General features: G+C 41.3%; 1 non-coding gene across 1 annotated transcript; it reads right to left on the bottom strand.

The window, feature by feature from the left end:
• Positions 1 to 8535: 8535 nt before the first annotated feature.
• LOC141645037 (small nucleolar RNA R71) lies at positions 8536 to 8644 on the bottom strand. Its single transcript, XR_012544632.1, has one exon. It is a non-coding gene; the product is annotated as a small nucleolar RNA R71 (small nucleolar RNA).
• Between the last annotated feature and the right edge of the window lie 11811 nt (positions 8645 to 20455).

The raw sequence follows: 20455 nt of genomic DNA, 5'->3' as shown, positions 1-20455 counted from the left end.
GAATTCTCTAATTCCACGAACCCGAACTTAGTGACAGCTGTCACTGTATAGGGGCCACTCCACCTGGACCTCAGCTTGCCACGAAATAAGCGCAGTCGGGCATTAAACAGCAACACCTTCTGCCCGACGTGGAATTCTCGAGGTATGATCCGTTTGTCGTGCCATCTCTTCGTCTTCTCTTTGTAGATGCGTGAGCTATCATAGGCATTTAGCCTAAACTCCTCCAGTTCATCTAACTGCAATAAACGATTCTGATCACAAAACTTAGGATCAAAGTTAAGTTCACGAATTGCCCACCAAGCTTTACATTCTAACTCAACAGGTAAATGACATGACTTCCATAAACTAACCGATATGGTGATGCACCAATCTGTGTTTTAAAGGCAGTCCGATATGCCCATAATGTGTCTTCTAGCTTAAGACTCCAATCCTTTCGTGACTTAGAAATTACATTAGCTAAGATCTCTTTAATCTCATGATTAGAGACCTCAACTTGACTACTAGTTTGGGGATAATACCCCAAACCACGCCGATGTTGAACACCAACCTTAGACAAAATAGAAGTTAGTTTCTTTTCTTTAAAATTCATTCCCCCATCACTAATGACGACCCAAGGGACACCAAATCAGGGAAATATAATCTTTTTAAACATCTTAATCACGGTCTTCGCATCACAATGGGGTGAAGCAATTGCATCCACCCACTTAGACACATAATCAACAGCTACCAATATATACTTGTTACCTTTACTAGATTGGAAGGGTCCTTGGAAATCGATGCCCCAGACATCAAAAACCTCAACTACTAGGATACCATTTTGTGGCATCTCATGTCTCTTTGAAATGTTCCCTGATCGTTGGCAAGCATCACAGGCTGAAACAAAAACCTTAGCATTAGCAAATGAAGAATGCCAGTAAAAACCAGACTGGAGTACCTTTGCCACGGTGCGCGATGGACCGTGATGACCACCTTAAGGGGAAGAATGACAGCCCTCCAAGATTGCTTTGGTCTCCCACTGCGGAATACACCGTCTGCACACTTCTTGAATAAATAAGGGTCATCCTAGAAGTACTTCTTAGCGTTATAAAGAAAACGCTTACTCTGCTGATAAGAAAGGTCAGGCGGCAGTGGACAACTAACAACATAACTAGCTAAATCTGCATACCAAGGATCTTGGTTAATAATAGAAGACAAAACAGCAAATAAAGAATCATCAGGAAAAGAATCATCAATAGGTAAAGAATCTTCTCCCTCTTGCTGTGACAGTCCCAACAGATGATCAGCTACTATGTTCTCAGCACCTTTCTTATCTTTTATCTGCAAATCAAACTCCTGAAGGAGGAGTATCCATCTCAACAGCTGTGGCTTAGCTTCCTTCTTAGCAAGAAGGTGTTTGAGCTAGGGCTGAGCAAAATAAACCGAACCGATTTTTTAAACCGATAACCGAATTCAGAAACCCAATAATTCAATTTTTTTCCAGTTCGGTGCCCGAACCGGTTTTTTTTGGGAAATTCGGTTTGGGTTCGGGTCCTAAAAAAGCAAAACCGGTTTACTTTTTTTTCGGAAAAAAACAATAAAAAAATGACATAAAATAAACAAAGACGTATGATTTGGTTGAATTAATGGGGATGCATGATGGTTTAGGTAGAAATTTAAGAGTTAGTATGGAGAGGTGTGTTGAAAAGCGTCAATTTGGGAGTAAAAAAAGTAAAAACCGGTTTATAAATTCGGATCCGGATAACCGGTTTTCGGATCCGGTTTTTAAGTTGCTAAAAAACCGGTTATCCAGTTTAAAACCGGGGCGGTTTCGGTTTGGGAAAAACCTGTTTTTGAAAACCGGTAACCGAACCGGTTTTTAAATCCGGTTCGGTTAACCGGTTTTGCTCACCCCTAGTCTTAGCGCTGCATGGTCTGTAAAAATAGTAACTTTCGATCCTATCAAATAACAACGAAATTTTTTTAGCGCATATACCACAACTAGCAGCTCTTTTTCAGTAGTGGTGTACTTCACTTGAGCCTCATCCAGAGTTCGGCTTGCATAGTAGATTGCATTCAAAGCTTTGTCTTTCCTTTGGCCTAGCACCGCTCCTAATGTATAGTCACTAGCATCACACATAATCTCAAACGGCAAATCCCAGTTGGGAGGCTGTATAATCGGCGCCATTATCAAGGCTTGCTTTAACCTGTTAAAAGCAGAAAGTCGCTCATCAGTGAATACAAAGGAGACATCCTTAAGAAGCAGCTGTGTAAGTGGTGTATCAAATTTTGAAAAGTCCTTGATAAACCGGCGATAAAAGCCAGCGTGACCAAGGAAACTCCTCACTCCCTTAACATTAACGGGAGGAGGTAATTGCTTAATCACTTGCACTTTTGCTTTTTCAACCTCAATACCGCTGTCTGAAACTAAGTGCCCTAAGACAACTCCCTCGTTGACCATGAAGTAACACTTTTCCCAATTAAGCACAAGGTTAACCTCAATGCAGCGCTGCAACACTTTTCCCAATTAAGCACAAGGTTAACCTCAATGCAGCGCTGCAACACTTTATAAAGGTTAGACAGACAGTTAGAAAAATCACTTCCATAGACACTGAAATCTTCCATAAAGACTTCTATAATAGACTCAATATACTCAGAAAATATCCCCATCATGCACCTTTGAAAGGTGGCAGTGGCATTACACAAACCAAAAGGCATCCTACGATAAGCAAAAACACCTTGAGGACAAGTAAAAGTAGTCTTTTCCTGATCCTCTGGATGAATAGGGATCTGAAAGAACCCTGAGTACCCATCTAGATAACAGAAAAACTTATGAGAAGCTAACCTTTCTACCATTTGATCAATGAAAGGAAGGGGAAAGTGATCTTTCTTAGTGGCGGCATTCAGCTGTCTGTAATCTATACACATCCGCCAGCCAGTCACTACTCTTGTAGGTATTAACTCGTTTTTGTCATTATTGACCATATTAGTCCCTCCTTTCTTAGGAACTACCTGAACTGGACTCACCCACTTGGAATGACCAACAGAATAAATAATACCTATGTCAAGCAGCTTCATTACCTCAGCCATCACAACATCTTACATCTTCTGGTTCAGCCGGCACTGACCCTGTCTGCAAGGCTTGTGATCCTCCTCAAGCTCAATCCTGTGCATACAAATATCGGGACTAATACCCTTGATGTCATCCAAAGAATAACCCATACCTTTCATGTTCTTCTTAAGCACAGCTAACAAAGCAGTCAGCTGATCATCCTCAAGTTTAGCACTAACAATGACTGGATATTGCTCTGTATCATCTATGAAAGAATATTTGAGATGAGAGGGGAGAGGCTTACGCTCAGGTACCTTTTCCTCTATGGCGCAGAGAGTGCTAATCATTTTTTCCACCCTCTCTCCTTCAGCGTCGGTGAGTTCACGCTCATCAAAAGCAGCTTCAAGCAAATCCAACATAGCATCATTGTTATCTGGGTTATCTGCACACTCATCCAAAAGCATTAGAGCCAAAGTCATAGACAGACTCGTCAACAACATCAACAGAATAACATGTATCCTCTATAAAAGAACCCGACCAGAAGTCATAGACAGACTCGTCAACAACATCAACAGAATAACATGTATCCTCTATCATTGGCCGAGCCAAAGTACTGGGTAAACTGAAAGTAATCGTGTCATCCCCCACTGCAAGAGTCAAACACCCTTCTTTGACATCAATAATGGCCCCAGCTGTACATAGGAACGATCTTCCTAGTATAATTGGGGTCCGGGTATCCTTAGCTATATCTAAAATGATAAAGTCCACTGGTATAAAGAACTTGCCCACTTTCACAGGCACGTCTTCTAAGATACCCAAGGGTCGTCTTACAGATCTATCGGCCATTTGTAATGTGATATTGATCATTTTAAGGTGACCTATATTCAATTTCTTGCAGAATGACAGGGGCATGACACTGACACTGGCTCCTAAATCACAAAGAGCCTTGTCTATTACTTCATTACCTGTAGAACAGGTAATAGAGAAACTACCCGGGTCTTTCATTTTAGGCGGAGCTTTATTTAAAAGTAAATTACTAGACTCTTCCATAAATGCAACAGTCTCAAATTCACTTAGCTCTCTCTTACGCGTCACAATATCTTTCATAAATTTAGCATAAGTAGGTACCTGGGTAATAAGTTTGGTAAGAGGCACAGTTACCTGAAGGTTCTTGACCACGTCTACAAACTTACCGTACTGTCGCTCTACCTTAGCATCCTTCAGACGTCCGAGATAAGGAACCCTGGTAGCTATGAGTGGACCCGCGACTTTCTCTTTACCTTTATCAACACGTGACGCCTTCACAGCAGGGGAAGATGACACGGTAGCGAAATTAGATGTTATATTTGATGTTCCGCTGCTTCTGGTGCTCGAGCGAACACATTTGTCACTCGATCGAATGGTTTTTTTAGGAAAATTACTCGATCGAGGAGTATGGACCTCTCGATCGAGATCCTCAATTTCAGCTTCTGTCGATCGAGTCCCAGAATCTGTCGATCGAACAACTTTGTCTGCCAAATCACTTGATCGAGAGGAATTAACTTCTCGATCGAAGTCTTCAAATTGGGCACTTCTCGATCGAGCAGGTATTGTACTCGATCGAGTAATGGGAGAAGCTAAATCACTCGATCGAGCTATATTTTAAGTCGATCGAGCTGCAGGATGATATTCAGCAGGGATATCGTTTATTAGCTCCTCCAACTCGTTATCCAGGGTATCATCAACTGTCACAACCCCGTCTTCTGTCATTTTTGGTCCATCATAAGCAAGACCGCTTCAGAGATTAAAGGCGTTGATTAGGTCACATGGGGGTGGTTGATTCGCTTGGTTTTGCGCAAGTGTTAGACGCGCAACTTGCTCTCTTAGCTCTGTTATGGCAGTATTATCATTGTCGCATTTCTTCCAAAGCTGTTGTGTTAAGTTCAATACCAAGGATTTCAGTTCGGCGAACTCCCCATTTATAGAGAGCGAATCTGGTTGCGGCATTGGAGTAGAAAAGCTAGAAACATTTTTTGTTGTCAAATCCTCATAAAGCTTGGGGAATGGTACCCATTGCTTGTATTTTAGATAAGCAACGACGCGCTCTATATCCGCCATACAACCAATAGGGTCATGCCCCTCCATACCGCATCTACCACACACTATCACATGCTCAGTAATAGCACAAACTTGTTAGTGCTGACCCATAGTCTATATGATCTCCGGACTACCTAGCCTTCCGCTAGGACTCTCCATCTCAGCTACTACCAAATCGTTCACATACCTACCTCCTCGGGGATTTCCATATTCGGCAACATGAATGGCCATTTCTTCGATAAGATGCCATCCTTGATCATCCTCCACATTCTTGTGAAACCTCCCCTTGGCTGCATTATCAAGAATAGCCCTCTGGTCCGGATACAACCCATTGTATAATTGGGTACATAAGAACCAGCGCTTGAAACCATGATAAGGCACAGATCATACGAGCTTCTTGAACCTAATCCAAGCCCCGTTCAAGTCTTCAGTAGGTAGTTGCTCAAATGCAGTAATGTGAGCTCTCAACGCATTAGTGCGCTGTGGTGGGAAATATCGCCTGTAAAAGGCTAAGGCAAGGGAATTCCAGTAAGTTACACTGGCAGCTTCCCTGTCTAAATCTCTCAACCATTCCCGGGCATCATCAGTCAAGGAAAAAGGGAAAAGAACTCCCTTAACTCTGTCTTGCGTTATCCCAGCAGCTAGAGGAATGGTGGAGCAGTACTCTGTAAATAGCTCTATATGCTTGCAAGGATCTTCTCCAGGTACCCTCCTGAAGAGGTTTCTCTCAACCAGTTGTATATATGAGGGGTGGATTCCAAAGCTCCCCGAATCAGTAGTGGCTAGCAGGAAGCCTTTTGGAAGTGAATCCACCGTAGGCTCTGAATGACTAGAAATATTCGGCATCCCGGCAGATAGAATTTACAGCTAGGCAGGTACGACAATGTTCTCTTCTAGAACAGATATCCTGTAAATCTAATTAAGAAGTAGCAAAAATATGAGATCAATCTCAAGGAATAAATTCATTGAGACGAGAGACAAACTTAATAAAAGCAACAAAATTACGCCACCTCTCCAGCAAAGGTGCCAAAATTTGATACCATCATCAGGTACCAAAAATAAAACCTAGATAAACTAACAGAAGCTTGTAGTAAGTAGGGTCGATCTCCGCAGGGAGATGGGAAAATGTCAGCCTTAATTAAGTCCGACTAGGTAACTAGTTATGGGGGTTTGAATAGTTTGTTCTAATCTAATGAGATCGAGAAAGAGAAAGAAAGCAAGGGAGTAGAAATTAAACAAGTAGAGAGAAAATAGCTAAGACAATCGGTTCACCATGATTCTCTAGTCATGCAATTTAGGTCTCGGGTCAATGCGGATATGATCTATGGGGCAGTGAATATCCCCTTCCGGTCTCAATTCGCCCTAAAACACAAATAGCTTAGCTTCTGCCCTCACTAAAGTGCCCTAATGTTCGCTACGAGTCTCAGCCTTTCCAATCTTCCGATCTAGGTCAAGGTTTACTGTGATTTATTAACTAATTGTGTCGACTCAATTAGACAAGAACAATTACAAGTAGCGATTAACAACATAGATTAAACTAGCATCAAACCTAACAATTCAATTTACATTTCCTTTAAAATCATGGCTCCCCTATGTCTTAGCAAGGGTGATACGTGCATATTCTATACACTTTATCTGTGGTTTTGGCACGTATTTCCATGCATAATTGATAGCTTAAGGCTACTATTTCTCCCGAAACGGTTTACTTTGCATTTTCTATGATTTATTGTAGGAATGCGTGGAAGTAGGCTAAATCAAGCCAAGTACGTCCTCCGGAAGCAAGTTCAAGGAAGCCAAGAGGAAGGAGAGTTCATTCACTCACCTTGGGATGCGTGCAAGGAGTGAAGTGTTGTTTGGAAGCAACAAGGAGCCACTGCACAGTATTTTCAGTCGATCGACTACGCCTTTCAGTCGATCGACCACTGGAGCTCGACGAAGCTCTTTGTTCGCATGTTGATCGATCGACCGTCTTGACGATCGATCGACCTGATTTCGAGCTGACGTTTAATTTTCCGTGTTAGACTTTTAAAAGCCCAACTTGTAATTAACTTTCAGTATCTTTTTATCACGAGAACGCAACAACTTTTAGGTTATTCTTTTCATTCTGAAAAAACTCAGTTTTCAGATCTAGTTTTGAGACGGAAACCGTTGATTGAGATACTTTGTTCTTGAAATTCGATTAGTAAGCTTTTTATGCAACTCTTCCTTTTCTTATTTTCACTTGTTATTTTGATTCTCGTTTCATCAATTAATTTCAGTAATTGAATTTCTCTCCTTTGTTCTAGCTAGATTCCATCATGTTGAATTTGTTCTTTATTATTAATTTCGCAATTAGTGTAGTTATGATTATGCGTAGGTAATTCCTTTGATTGGGAATTAGGTGAGCCATGGTATGAAATTAGGATTGTTGTGTAGCATGAGTTCTTCCGTATTGGTCTTGTTATCTTTTGATAGATTTCTTTGCTAGGTCGAAAGATTGGTAATTTGATTTATCGCTAGATTTAGAATTTCTCTTGAGTGAAAGCTTTGATAAATTCTAGGGAATTATTAGACCGTGAGGTTATTTGAGCTTTGATCGAAAGACTAGCTTATCTTCCCTGAGACCGTATTAAAAGACCTCCGCCGCTTGACTGACCCGTTACTTGCCATGGTGAACCGAAGTTCCTGATCCCTTCTTTTTTTATCTTGTTAAGAATATTCATTTTTGCAATTAGCCTGTCAGCCAACCAATTTCAAAACCCCCAATTAATTGTTACTTTTATAGACTGAACAATAGCAAATAAAATCAACCTTGTCTCTCTGTGGTTCGACCCTTACTATCACTAGCTATAGTTTTAGTTTGGAATTATAAATTTAATTTTGGTACTAAACGACGGTATCAAATTTTGCGCGTTGTTCTTGGGGAGACGGTGTAATTCTGTTTGCTTTATTTTAGTTTATTTTCCTTGTCTCAAGGAAACATTCCTTGAGGCCGTTGCTTACCTTTGCTTCTAGTTTTGCTTTTGCACGAGATAGAAGACGGGTTTTGAGAGGAAGACTTGAGTACTCTCATTTTGGAAGTTATGGCTACGATATATGATAATTTTCAGCCAAAGGAGCACCACCTTCCAAAGGGGCAACAGTTACCTACCCCTTCTACCGGTAAATTCGAGTTTCGTTCCTCTTATATTGATTTAGTGGAACGGAATCGTTCATGGTCCGCAGATGAAGACCCCTTGAAACATATGGAAATTTTCACGGACTATTCTTTGTTCAATACCTATACCGGAGGGGGTAACTCAAGATGAAGTAAAGGGGTTTATGTTCTTATACTCCTTGAAGGATTCGGCGCGAGATTGGTATCGCTACCTCGATAGAGTAGCATTTGAGTCACCGATTGGACATCTTTAGCATTAGCCTTCTACAAGAAGTACTTCCCGCTTTCAAGATCGATGCCTTGAAGAGTAAAATCACGAGTTTTCAGCAAGGAGCCGACGAAGATTTTTGTGAAGCATGGGGACGTTTCAAAAGTTTGGTCCGAGCTGTCCCTCATCATGGTTTCCAGCAATGGTATCTTTGCAACCTATTTTACAATGCTTTATATGATGATTACAAGGTTATTTTGGATGCAGCTGCTAATGGTAGGTTCCAAAACAATACCGGTCAAAGTAAAGGTTGGAACACTATTGAGGAGATGGCAGTCCATAAAGCTGAGTTTGGAAGTTCACGTGGAAAGTCACGAAAGCAAAGTGAAGAAATGACTGCCGTTATGACACTTATGACTTCCATTTCTACCCGTCTCGAGAAGCTCGAGACTTCTGAAGCTTCCAAGGAGAAAGTCGAAGTTCCTGTTCAAAACTCAGATGAGATCGAAAAGTTAAGAGAGATGGTCCAACTCCTTTTGGTTCAAGTTGCGAATATGGAAGCAACCGGGATTGAGTCCTCACGGAATTTTGTGAAACAATTGGAGAACATGGAGGCTAATCAAGCCGCTAATTCTTCAAGCAATTGTGAAGGGCCGGTTGAGACGATCAATGCCCTCAATCTCAGAAGTGGCCTTTCTTATGAAAGTCCCGACAAGCCAAAGGAAGACTCGGGAAATGGTGAAGAAGCTCGTTTGAATTCTGATGCAAAAACGAGTCTGAATGCCAGTACTGTTGGTCGATCGACCAACATTCCCAGTCGATCGACTGAATTGTCAGACAAAATAGTTTCTGGTCAGAAACTATTCACACCTAGCACATCCAGTCGATCGACCAACATCCTCAGTCGATCGACTGAGATACCTGATGACGTTAATTCTGGACAGGAACTGTTCACGCCCAGCTTACTTGGTCGATCGACCACCCATACCAGTCGATCGACTGGATCTCCAGAGCAGGATGCAAATCCGTCAACTAGTTTGCATGATTCATCACTCATTGATGATTTGACGGGGGTTTTAAACCTACGGAAGCCGAAGGTTACTGATCCTACGGCCAGTGTTGCAGTCCTGTATCCGGAGCGTTTGAAGGCTACCAAGCTGGAGCGTAAGTTTGGTAAGTTTCTGGAGATGGTCCAGAATCTCGAGGTAACGGTTCCTTTCACTGATTTAATTACCCAGGTACCCTCTTATGCTAAATTTATGAAAGATATTTTGAATCGTAAGAGAAATTTCCGTGATGATGGTAATGTTGCGTTTGTGGAGGAATGTAATGTTCTTTCACAAGTTAATGTGCCACCTAAATTAAAGGACCCGGGTAGTTTTTCAATTCCTTGCACTATAGGTAACCACGTAATTGGAAAGGCCCTTTGTGACTTAGGGGCCAGTGTTAGTGTCATGCCGTATTCTGTTTGCGAAAGGTTAAACATTGGTAGACTTAAGGTGACCAATATTACCGTTCAAATGGCAAATAGATCGACTCAGAGACCTATAGGTGTTCTAGAGGATGTACCCGTTCGAGTGGGTAAGTTTTTTATTCCTGTCGATTTCGTTGTTTTGGACATTGCAGAGGATAGTCAGATACCTATTATTTTAGGCAGACCGTTTTACATACAATTTGGGGCTGTAATAGATGTCAAACGCGGAACCATCACCTTAGAGGTAGGGGATGACACCATTGAGTTCAGTCTTGCTCACAAGGCAACTGAACCTGCTAATGAGGATACGTGTTATTCTATTGATGTTGTTGACAGGATTGTTACTTGTAATTGGAGGGAATCCTTAGCCAAGGATCCCTTAGCTGATCTAACCTATTTAGATGAGTGTGCGCAGTAATACTGAGTGGAGAATCTTTGAGGAGCCGGATGCTTTGGTTGCCTCAATGGAGAGCTACGAGCTCAATGAAGAAGTAGATGAGATGCTTTTGAGCCTGGCCAACGATAACTTGGTGAACACTTGCTACACCATTGAAGCGATTCTGTCTATCTTTGTAGAGGTAAAGGTACCGGAGCGTAAGCCACTTCCTCCTAATCTTAAGTATGTTTTTCTAGATGATACGGAGCAGTACCCAGCTATTGTTAGCTCTAAGCTTAACGATGACCAGCTGTCTGCTTTGATGTGTGTACTTAAGAAAAATAGGAAGGCTTTGGGTTACTCTCTGGATGACATTAAGGGCATCAGCCCTGATGTATGTATGCACAGGATAGAGTTGGAAGAAGGCCACAAGCCTTATAGACAGGGTCAACGCAAGTTGAACCCAAAGATGCAGGAAGTTGTTATGGCTGAGGTGATGAAACTACTTGATGCAGGTATTATTTATACAGTTGGCAACTCTAAGTGGGTTAGCCCAGTTCAGGTGGTCCCGAAGAAAGGAGGGACCACCGTGGTTAAAAATGATAAAAATGAATTAATACCAACTCGAGTAGTGACAGGGTGGCGGATGTGCATTGATTATAGATAGTTGAATGCCGCCACCAAGAAAGACCATTTCCCCCTCCCTTTTGTTGACCAAATGACTGAAAGACTTGCTTCTAACAAATTTTTCTGTTTTCTAGACGGATATTCAGGGTTCTTTCAGATCCCTATTCATCCGGACGATCAGAGTAAGACTACTTTTACCTGTCCACAGGGTGTTTTTGCGTATCGTATGAATGCCTTTCGGATTGTGTAACGCCCCTGCTACCTTTCAGAGGTGCATGATGGGGATTTTTTCTGATTATATAGAGAATATTATGGAAGTATTCATGGATGATTTCTCAGTTTATGGCAGTGACTTTGATCGTTGTTTAGCTAACCTTGATAAAGTCATACAGCGTTGTATAGATGTTAATCTTGTTCTAAACTGGGAAAAGTGTCAGTTTATGGTCAATGAGGGAGTTGTGTTAGGGCATCTGATTTCTGATAAAAGTATACATGTTGACAAGGCAAAGGTGCAGGTGATTGAGCAATTACCTCCTCCCGTGAATGTTAAAGGAGTGAGGAGTTTCCTAGGTCACGCTGGTTTCTACCGGCGTTTCATTAAGGATTTTTCAAAAATTGCTAAACCACTTACACAATTGCTTCTTAAGGATGCCGTCTTTGAATTTACTGATGAGTACCATGTCGCTTTCAACAGGTTAAAGGAGGCCCTAGTTTCTGCGCCAATCATTCATTACTGATTGGGACCTCCCATTTGAGATCATGTGTGATGCCAGCGATTATGCTATCGGTGCAGTTCTGGGACAGCGAAAGAATAAAGCTTTGAATGCCATATACTATGCGAGCCGAACTCTGGATGAGGCTCAAGTCAACTATTTTACCACTCAGAAAGAGTTTCTAGCTGTTGTTTTTGCCTTAGACAAATTTCGGTCTTATTTGTTAGGTTCTAAGGTTATTGTTTATACTGATCATGCAGCGTTGAAGACTCTTTTTATTAAGAAAGATGCGAAGCCGAGGCTTTTGAGGTGGATACTCCTTTTGCAGGAGTTTGATTTGGAGATCAGAGATAAGAAAGGAGCAGAGAATGTGGTAGCTGACCACCTATCTCGTCTGCCGCTGACAGAAAGGGAGGATTTATTGCCTATTAATGATTCTTTCCCTGATGAGAGTTTGTTAGCTATTACTACTTTAGGGTCTTATCCACCTCCGTGGTTTCTTTGATTTTGCTAACTTTTCTTTGTGACGGGTAGGATACCACCCGAGCTTTCATGGCAGCAGAAGAAGCGGTTTGCCTATGATGCTAGACAGTATTTTTGGGATGATCCTTATGTTTTCAAGGAATGTGCAGACGGTCTCATCCGGAGTTGCGTACCTCAGTGGGAGGTGAAGGATATCCTAGAGGCTTGCCACTCTTCTGCTTATGGTGGTCATCACGGTCCGTCCAGGACCGTAGCTAAGGTGCTCCAATCTGGTTTCTATTGGCCAACTTTGTATGCAGATTGTCGTGATTTTGTTCTTTTGAATGCGATGCTTGTCAAAGATCGGGAATATTTCAAGAGACATGAGATGCCACAGGTAGGCATTCTTGAGGTCGAGATTTTCGATGTCTGGGGCATTGATTATCAAGGACCTTTTCCGAGCAGTCAAGGTAATAAATATATCCTCGTAGCTGTAGATTATGTATCCAAATGGGTGGAAGCTATTGCTACTCCCCATTGCGATGCAAAGGCCGTGATTAAATTGTTTAAAAAGATTATTTTCCCTCGTTTTGGTGTCCCTCGGGTTGTCATTAGCGATGGGGGAATGCATTTTAAAGAGAAACAACTTAGTGCTTTATTGACTAAATTCGGTGTCCAACATCGTAGAGGTTTGGGGTATCATCCCCAAACTAGTGGTCAGGTTGAGGTTTCTAACAGAGAATTGAAAGAAGTCTTAGCTAAAGTTGTTTCTAAATCACGGAAAGACTGGAGTCTCAAGTTAGCTGATGTCTTATGGGCTTATAGAACTGCGTTTAAAACGCCAATCGGGATGTCACCATACCGATTGATCTATGGTAAGACATGTCATTTACCTGTTGAGTTAGAGCGTAAGTCTTGGTGGGCTATTTGTGATTTGAATTTGGATTCTAACCTCTCTCGTGAGAAACGCATAACACAGCTGAATGAGCTAGAGGAATTTAGGCTGCTGGCCTATGACAATGCAAGGATCTACAAGGAGAAATCAAAGCGCTGGCACGACAAGAGAATCATAAAGCGCGAGTTCCATATTGGCGATAAGGTACTTCTTTTTAACGCCCGTATCCGTTTATTTCCTGGTAAGCTGAAATCCAGGTGGACCGGCCCCTATACGGTCACAGCTGTCACAAAGTTCGGATCTGTTGAATTGGAGACCTCTGCTGGAGAAAGGTTCAAGGTAAATGGCCAATATGTGAAGCACTATCATGGATCAGATGCATATGTTGGGAAGGTCGAGGTTTTGTACTTCGATCCGCTATCAGATGATGAGAAGTGAGGTAAAAGGGTCGTGCGGGACCCCTTAAACCAGCGCTAACTGGGAGGCAACCCAGTTGTATCTTTTTTGTAATTTAGGATTTCTATTTTGTTATTTCATTCAATTTGCATTTTAAGTTTTCTTGTTTTGATTCCTTTATTTTCATGCATTTGCAACTTCTTGGTTTGGGAAAATTGTACGCCTTTGATAATTTCTGCAGGAATTTATTTTATGCAAAGTGCGTAAGTGGTTTACTGGATTTCTGCGAGAGAAAGACAGGAAGTTATGATGGCAAAATGAATTTTGACGAATTTAATTCCAATTGCCAGTTCAAACAGTCGATCGACTTGGAGGTTCAGTCGATCGACTGAAGCGAGGAGAACAGAGGCTACTGTGCATAGGGAAGTGGTCGATCGACTGGGTCACATAGTCGATCGACCACCAAGGAGAGTCCAGAAGCCACGATAATGAAGGATCGGTCGATCGATCGAGTAAACCTGTCGATCGACCAGATCCGCGGGTTCGAGGGCGGTGATAAGGGAAGTTTCTATCCTTATTTTCTCATTCTTTCATTTTTCCCAAAATCAGAAAAGAGCAAACCCTATATCCTCTCCCTTTTTCGCGTTTTCAACTGCAAATCCGCCTCATTCTCTGCCTTTCTTGTTTTAATCTTCACAGAAATCATCAAGGTATGTTTCTAATCTTATCTTTATGCTTTTTATTCGAGTTTTGCCAAAGTTCCATGCAAAATCTTCGAGTAATGTGCCCTTGAGACGGAAAAATCGATTTGGGGAAAATGATTTTAGGGTGTGATTTCTGGTCATTTATATACTTTAATTGCTTATTCTAGCCTTTACCCTTTGATTTTCGACACTACTTAGCAACTGGGAGACGGTTATTTCAGTTTGCCCCAAAAATTTCGAAACCCTAATTTGCTTGGATCGTCTGATTTTGATTCGGGTTTCTGGAAATTGAAACTTAAGTTGGTTGTTTGTTGCTAATTTGATTCTTCTGCAGGAATAACAATGACAAAGGGAAAAGCGCCAATGCAAGAGGGACAATCGAGCCAAAGGCCAGCTAAGCAGCAACGAGGACCGCCCCTGATGATAGAATCCACTACGTATAGTCTACCTGACTATCCGCATGTTATCTTTGATAAACCTATTCAGCGCGCTAAATTCTCCTTCTTTGTTTCGACTGTAAAGGTCACAGCTACCCGGTTTCTCCACAAAGACACTTTGGAGAAACTAGGCTGTTATGAGTCGGTCGTGTCCCTGCTAAATGGGACGGGTATGATAGGTCTTGTGGACATGGCTGAGTTCACATATTATGTTTTGACCCTTGAGTTCTTTTCCTCTTACGCTTTTGATTCCGAAGCCTTTGAGGCTGATGCGACCAAACCCTGCATTTCCTTTCGCCTTTTTAATGTCAATTATTCTCTCGACACTTGCCGATTTTGCGGGTTTTCGGGTCTTTACTCCGAGGGCAGAACCTCGGACCCCTCTGACACTCACCGGACCATGTGGTCTTGTATCGGTGACACTTACGGGTTGAGGAGGACGGGCACTTCCGTCCACTTGCCCCCTCTTCGTTATTTTCTACGGCTAATGGGTAATACCATTTTTGGCCGTAAAGAGTCTAATAATGTGAATAATATTGAGTTGTCGATTTTGGCGGGCTATCTGAACGTTGAGCGTCGGTGAGCCCGCATCTATAACATTGCCTACTTGACCGCCGCTCACTTTCAGACTGTAAGTGAGGGCAACTTGACCACCATTGCCTGTGGCGGTTTGGTGACACGTATCGCCAACCGCCTTGTTTTACTTTTCCCTCGACAGGAGGACCCCATTGACCCTGAGCTGCGTTTTATGGACCTCTCTTACGCGAGGGGTGTCTATTGGATCGATAGACAGATGCGGTGGAAGATTGATTCTTTCATTTGTGACCGCATCCCTGTCACGGGCTACCCTCCTGTCCTGCCCCTTACCACTGTTGAGGGGGCAGCTCGGCCGCCCCTGCCTAGTTACAGGCTTCCTCTGGTGGCGGCCACACCTTCTGCTAGCACTTCGAGGAGGGCTCGTGCCTCCTCTTCACAGGCACCGCCTACCTCCACTGCTCCCACTGCTGGCACCTCCACTTTTCGACCACCTACTCCCTTAGTTGTCCCTCCGGTCATGGACCAGAGGGCAATGTCACGTGTCTTGGGTGATTTGTGCAGGAGCTTCAACGAGCACATATTGGACACGGCCATCGCCCTGTTCCCGGTCTACGACGAGCTAGCTCGGGGGGGGGGGGGGGGGATGCTTCCAAAGGGTGACTGGGCTCACCCTTCTTACTTTGTTCCCCCTGTGGGTGGCTACCCTCTGGCTGCTAGGAGACCCCCTACTACCACCACCACTACTGGTCCCTCCATTTCCAAGAGAGCTACTCCTGCTGCTGAGGAGGAGGAGGAGAGTGAGTCGGGGTCCGACGAGGACAGAGACTCTGACTACGAGGGTGGAGATTAGATGATGGTGACCTCCCCGTTTTTGGCTGGTTTGGGGAGGTCGTATTTTGTGAGTTATTTTCCTTTCTCTTTTCGCTTCCTTTTACTTTCTCATGCTTTTATTCTCCCATTTTTCTGCTGGTGATTTGCTGTTGAGCACAATGGGGACATTGTGCGTTTTGGTTTGGGGAGGGTATTTGCATATGCCTTTCGTTTTGCATCTGCATTCGTTTTTTATTGCATTTCAGTCATATGTTTAATTTCTGCTTGCATTTGTTTTATTTTCACCATTCAAAAAAAAAATTTGAAAAAAAAATGCATAAAAAACAAAAAATATCACGTTTACTTTTGCATATAGTTGAGTCGGATTGGAGTTTTTAATGATGATTTTGCACTATTAGTCAAATATGCCATTCCTTGCCTTTTCATAGCTGCTTAGCAAGAATTAAAAGCGATATCTCAAATTTTGTTATGGAATCCATTTCGGGCAATTAGACTTGACTCGTTACTTTTGGCAAACTACTTATACCTTCTGAGATATAGAGCCTATAACTGGTGACATTTATGACCGGTTAATTTAGGATTGAGAGTAGTTACTCCCTTCATTTCGTGTTTTGCACGTGTATGAGTTTTGATTGCTTATTGCCTATACGCATTGGTTTGTGGTCGGTATTGCATATTTGGAGAATTATTGCATCATCCCCTTTTCTCATTTTACCCCATTAACCCCACTATAAGCCAAAATTGCCAGTTGCCCTCAACTACACCCCATACTTAGCCTACCATTGTGCCAAGCTAAGAAGTAGTGGAGGAATTTGGTGTCTTAAGCTGTTTTGGTTCGCTCTTGTAATGTTGGAGCGGGTATTTTTGAGAAGTGACGGATTTACTTCAGCCTGAAAACAGGAAGAAAGAAAAAAAAATGAAAAAAAGATTGGGAAGTTGTTCACCTGGGCAGAATGCTCTGGAGTGTGCAAGGTGGTCGATCGACTGCCATCATTGGTCGATCGACTACCAGTTCAGATTTTGAAAAAAAAATGAAAATGAAAGAAAAATAAAGAAACAGAAATAGAAAAATGAAAAAAAAGAGAGAGTCTTGAAAATAATAAAGTCTTGGCTGAATTAAAGACACGCCTCATGTGTTTACCTCTTGATTTGGAGGCGTTCGTTTGGATTTTTGTGTTGCCTAGTCAGTAAAGGCATGGTTATTTTTTGTGGAGTTGTAAGAACGGGATTCGGTTTCAGATGGTTCGTTAGGTACTAGCTTGGCTCTTACCTTCACTTTCCCATAATTGTTTTGCCCCTTCTTAACCACTTAGCCTCACATATCCAAATTTTGCAATAGTTCGGCATGTGATAGTCCTTGACGGTGGTTATGCGTATGTACGGTGAATAGAATCATTATTCATGCTAGTCAAGCATACATGTTTTGTCGGTCGCAGTCTAGGTGAGAGACTATATTTTTCTTCCTTCTCTTTTACATATTATCTTACCATTTGCTTTGCTGAGAGAAGAGTGATCCGGGAGAGTCCGATTGTATGAGTCTTGCAAGGTCGAACGCCCGACTTAATTCTATGATATGCATAAATTTGGTCACTTGATTTAAGCTTTGCAGTGGTTGACTTTGGGCATTAAATGGTTTGGCATTGACTTGTAGTTAGCTCTGAAATGTACTCCTTTCCATTTAGTTTTTTATACGGGTCATAGTGCTTGCTTGGGGACAAGCAAGGTTTGGTTTGGGGAGATTTGATACGTGCATATTCTATACACTTTATCTGTGGTTTTGGCACGTATTTCCATGCATAATTGATAGCTTAAGGCTACTATTTCTCCCGAAACGGTTTACTTTGCATTTTCTATGATTTATTGTAGGAATGCGTGGAAGTAGGCTAAATCAAGCCAAGTTCGTCCTCCGGAAGCAAGTTCAAGGAAGCCAAGAGGAAGGAGAGTTCATTCACTCACCTTGGGATGCGTGCAAGGAGTGAAGAGTTGTTTGGAAGCAACAAGGAGCCACCAGACAAAGATTTTGGTCGATCGACTACGCCTTTGATCGATCGACCCGGAGCTCGACGAAGCTCTGTTCGCATGTTGATTGATCGACCGTGTTGACCAGTCGATCGACCTGATTTCGAGCTGACGTTTAATTTTCCGTGTTAGACTTTTAAAAGCCCAACTTGTAATTAACTTTCAGTATCTTTTTATCACGAGAACGCAACAACTTTTAGGTTATGCTTTTCATTCTGAAAAAACTCAGTTTTCAGATCTAGTTTTGAGACGGAAACCGTTGATTGAGATACTTTGTTCTTGAAATTCGATTAGTAAGCTTTTTATGCAACTCTTCCTTTTCTTATTTTCACTTGTTATTTTGATTCTTGTTTCATCAATTAATTTCAGTAATTGAATTTCTCTCCTTTGTTCTAGCTAGATTCCATCATGTTGAATTTGTTCTTTATTATTAATTTCGCAATTAGTGTAGTTATGATTATGCGTAGGTAATTCCTTTGATTGGGAATTAGGTGAGCCATGGTATGAAATTAGGATTGTTGTGTAGCATGAGTTCTTCCGTATTGGTCTTGTTATCTTTTGATAGATTTCTTTGCTAGGTCGAAAGATTGGTAATTTGATTTATCGCTAGATTTAGAATTTCTCTTGAGTGAAAGCTTTGATAAATTCTAGGGAATTATTAGACCGTGAGGTTATTTGAGCTTTGATCGAAAGACTAGCTTATCTTCCCTGAGACCGTATTAAAAGACCTCCGCCGCTTGACTGACCCGTTATTTGCCATGGTGAACCGAAGTTCCCGATCCCTTCTTTTTTATCTTGTTAAGAATATTCATTTTTGCAATTAGCCTGTCAGCCAACCAATTTCAAAACCCCCAATTAATTGTTACTTTTATAGACTGAAAAATAGCAAACAAAATCAACCTTGTCTCTCTGTGGTTCGACCCTTACTATCACTAGCTATAGTTTTAGTTTGGAATTATAAATTTAATTTTGGTACTAAACGACGGTATTAAAGGGAATTTAGCTATGCATTATCATTGATATAGCAATAATCATACACAAGCAAGAAAGATTAAACATGATAACAAAGTAATGAAAGATTGATAACAACAATTGCGAATAAAGAGAGAAAGAAATAAAGAGCAATAAATGATTAAGATTAAGAATAAGAGTAAAGTTACCGATTACAAGTTCTAGATCCAAGCCAAAATTCTAGAGTAGGAGTATGAGAGAGTAGTAGAGAAGAAAAATAAGTTCAGGTAACAGAGATAATGAAGAAGCGAGTATCAACGTTGTTATTAACCTAGCATAAATCCTAATTACAAAACCCATCTCGAAATAAGGCAAAAATACGCATAAATAACAAAGTCTCTCGATCGAGTGAATTGAAACCACTCGAACAAGGACAAACCCTGAAATTACTCTCGATCTAATAGAAAAGATGTTCGATCGAGTACTCCTAGTATCAGCCCCATCGGTCGAGTATCAGAACAGCTCGATCGAGTGAATCTTTGACGGATAAAGCATTCGATCGACCAAATAATTAGCTGATCGAGCTATATTAGCACATAGGACTCTTTGGCACCTTCCGAGGTCAGCTCACGCGTCTTTAGGTGATAGATTCCAAGCTCCGATTCCTTATTCTCCACAAATGTATGGAAATAGGACAAGTTTAGGCTCGGTTTATCTTCTTTCTGGTCCGTACCTGCAATTTACACAAGACAAACCAAAGTAGACTATTCGGGGGTATTTGTAGCTAGATGCCACGTAAATAGTACATAAATGCGTGTAAAAATGAGGTAAAAACCTTATATAAAACACAGCATCACATAACTAAATAAGAGATTAATAAGAAAAACAATGTCCCTTACATTGTTGAGTGGCTCGAAATATTGGGCACAAATAAGGTCACCTTCCTTATTTGTTCTTGAGCTTAAATGTAATGGATGATCCTCCAAATCCCAAATGTAGAGATACTCCTTTGATTGCACCCAAAACAAATCCCTTAAACTAATATATTAATTAACTAGATTAATATAGTAGTATCCTTAAATTCATTCTAATAATACTCTTATTACTACACTAGTAATCCTTTATTGTTATTAGCATTGTTGGATGAACACTTTGATGATTTCTCAAACCATTTTTGGAGAGATGAGGATAGTGTAAAGTGATAAGTAAAGAATGAATACTACACTAGCAAAAATAGAGAACAACTTCTCTATTTGAGAAGAAGGGTGCCGACCCTGGGGGGAGAAAGACCAATGCATGGTGCTTCCCTTTTAGCTTTTGTTCTTCTCCAAATGCTAGGTGTAAGACTAGGTTATTTTAGGGTTATTATTTTATTTGCTATACAATATAAACAAATACAAACAAGCCCATTTTAAGCTAGCAAAACCGGTGAACCTCTTAAAATAGATTTCCATTTTATTTTGTCAATTTGTCAATCGTCACACAATATGTCACATGTAATATGTAACAAGTTATTAATTAATTTAATGCATATTTATTAAATAAATATCATTATATATATTAATTAAATTACATATAACAAATT

The sequence above is a fragment of the Silene latifolia genome, chromosome 2 (genome assembly GCF_048544455.1).
Source record: "Silene latifolia isolate original U9 population chromosome 2, ASM4854445v1, whole genome shotgun sequence".
In the NCBI taxonomy this organism is placed as follows: domain Eukaryota; kingdom Viridiplantae; phylum Streptophyta; class Magnoliopsida; order Caryophyllales; family Caryophyllaceae; genus Silene; species Silene latifolia.
The sequence above is the reverse complement of the archived record's forward strand: the minus strand, read 5'-3'. Positions and strand labels throughout refer to the sequence as shown.